This window comes from Ranitomeya variabilis, chromosome 1 (assembly GCF_051348905.1).
Source record: "Ranitomeya variabilis isolate aRanVar5 chromosome 1, aRanVar5.hap1, whole genome shotgun sequence".
Classification (NCBI taxonomy): domain Eukaryota; kingdom Metazoa; phylum Chordata; class Amphibia; order Anura; family Dendrobatidae; genus Ranitomeya; species Ranitomeya variabilis.
Genome location: NC_135232.1, coordinates 507,717,728 through 507,720,614, shown reverse-complemented (window position 1 = coordinate 507,720,614; position 2,887 = coordinate 507,717,728).

Sequence of the window (2,887 nt, the reverse complement as noted above, 5' to 3'; positions counted from 1 at the left end):
TGTGGCTGGTAACCCTTGACGTTGAGTCATTGTATACGTCTATCCGCCACAATGATGGAATTGAGGCAGTCAGAAGTTTCTTGCATATGTCCAGTAGTGATAATGATCTAATTGAGTTTCTTATTACACTACTGGAATATGCACTTACCCATAACTTCTTCATGTTTAAGGATGTTCTGTATCTCCAATTACAGGGGACTGCTATGGGGGCTGCATTTGCGCCCTCATGCAAATTTGTTTATGGGGTCATGGGAGCATGACATCTTCTTAACCAACACAATTCCTTTGATTGAGAAAGTCTGTACCTGGGTACGATTTATAGATGACATTTTTGTTATCTGGCAGGGTTCTGAGGAGGATCTAATTTCTTTCATTCAACTTTTGAATGATAATTCATTAAATATAAAGTTGACCCATAAGTATAGCCAGTCATCTATCGAGTTCTTGGACACCAAAATCCTCAAAGGCGAGGATGGCTTCCTACATACGGAGGTATACAGGAAGGAAACTTCTGTTAATTCGGTATTGCATGCCACTTCTTCACACCCTAGACCACTCAAGGATAGCATTCCGTATGGGCAGTTCCTAAGAACCAGGAGAATCTGCTCTACTGAATCTTCATTTCAAAACCAATCATCTGAACTGGCGCAACGGTTCCGAGAAAGGGGATACTCAAATCGGGTGATTAAACAGGGTTGGTCTAGAGCGGATAAAAAATCTAGGCAGGATTTGTTGAAATTAAAACCAAAAAGTACATCGACTATGCCAGCCACGGTGAGATTTATATCAGACTATAATGAAAAATGGAAACCAATGAGAAAAGCTCTATCTAAGTTCTGGCCTATTATCACGAATGACTCCCTTTTGGCACAAAATATATCTGCGACTCCTACAATCACATATAGGAGATCTCGGAACCTCAAAGATATACTGGTTCATAGCCAATATAAGGGGATCACTAATCGCAATGTCTTTGGCACCAAGGGACCCAAATGGGGTTTTTTCCCCTGCAAAAAGTGTCTGGCTTGTCGTAATATGGACAGGGCCCAGGAATTCAAGGACATATATGGTAAGAGTTTTCACATTACCCACAACATCACATGTGGCACGGACTGTGTGATCTACTATGCCACATGTCCGTGCCACCTGATTTATGTGGGTATGACGTCCAGACAACTCAGAATACGGACCCGAGAACATGTTCGGGACATAGCCAGTGCATGTGGGGTTACTGACCTATTAAATGCAAGAGAAAGTAGCCACCTAAAAAATTCGCACACCACCAATAAATAGTAGAAAAAAGGAACAACTTTTATTGGTAAATAATTAAAAACAGATTAAAAACATGAAGAATATCCATATCCACCCATTTGCCTGCTCAAAATGCCTGAACACATATGAGAATATACAAAACAATATAATATTAATGTCCAAAATACCATGCTACCACCTGGCATGGGGGAGAAGAAAATTGCAAGACTGGTACACAGGTATGCCATGCAGTACTATGTATAAAAGTCACCCCCTGATCCTATATCATAGGACAAAGTGTATAAAGTCCTAAATAAGGCCCATATAAATGATGGGCCAGGCCAAAACAATAAGGCCACAGACTGATATGCAATCTAAGCCAAACATCTAATGCCGGCACAGTCCCAGGACCGGGGCCAAAAAAAGAACCAGAATGGCAATAAGAAGTCTCACCAATAGCACCTGTGGGTAAATGACAGGGGCCTGAATAGCCGGTGGCAGGAGCAGAGCAGCAGGGTGGACAGACCCAACGCGTATCGCGGCACCCAAGGCCGCTTCGTCAGGGGAAGTAACTTACCAATGCTGGCTTACTCCTTTTATCAGAGTGTGGCCGGTATCAAGTGTGCACACATGTGCAGCGAGGCGGTGGCGCCATGCGGGACCGGAGCCGGAAGTGATGTAAACAGCGGCGCCGGCGCAGATAGCAGGGAACGAAATACAGATGGGCAGACGTCTCTGCCCATAGTGCAGCAATGCGCATGCGCCGTCTGAATAGACAGTGGTGCGCAGAGGAGCCAATACATGACACAATACAGGGAGGAGCCCGGGTCAGAAAGGGAGGGGAGCCAAGAAAAAGGAGGGACGGCGTGAGCAATATGCATCACGCTAAAGGATAGTGATGAAACAATCACACAATGAAACGTGCGGGCATAAATAACACCCCAAAGGGGCTATGAAGGAAGGCTAAGGATAAAAAGGTCAGATTTATGAAAGCAACCTGTTATAGTACAAAGTACCTATGGAGAAATACATATGTGAAACACATCATGCAAAGAGTACAACACTATGTATGGACATATATCTTGAAAAATAAATAGATTATTAACACCAGATTCAAAAAATAAAGGGTCACTGAAAGTGATCCTAAAAAGTCCATGGATGCAGGGAAGGGGTCACCAGGACAGGAATCACATAGTTCCGGAGAAATGTATCCAGGGAGGGCGTAGACTCCACAAAAATAGAGGGACCAGCGCAGACAGTTGTTCCAAAGTTGATCCTTCAAGAAAGGATCCCAAAGGGAAAGCACGCCCGGAATCCTCCAACGTGTGCTTCCATTGACGATGGTCCATAACGATAGGAATTCATGCTCTTCAGACAAGCCTCACGAATATCTATTTAGGGCAAGAAATGGAAGTTATGAGACACAAAATCAACCCAAGAAACCGGTAAAGAGAAGATCCTCGTTGATTCCATGGGGTGCAATAGAGTGGAGTAAATAGATCCACCGTGATTCGGCCTGCAGTAGCCTTTTGTGTAGGGGGCCCCCCTAACGGAATTTCTAATACGTTCTAGCCCCACTATTTTTGTCCCTGCATAGTTACCCGCGTGATGTGACAGGAAGTGTGCGGCAACTGTA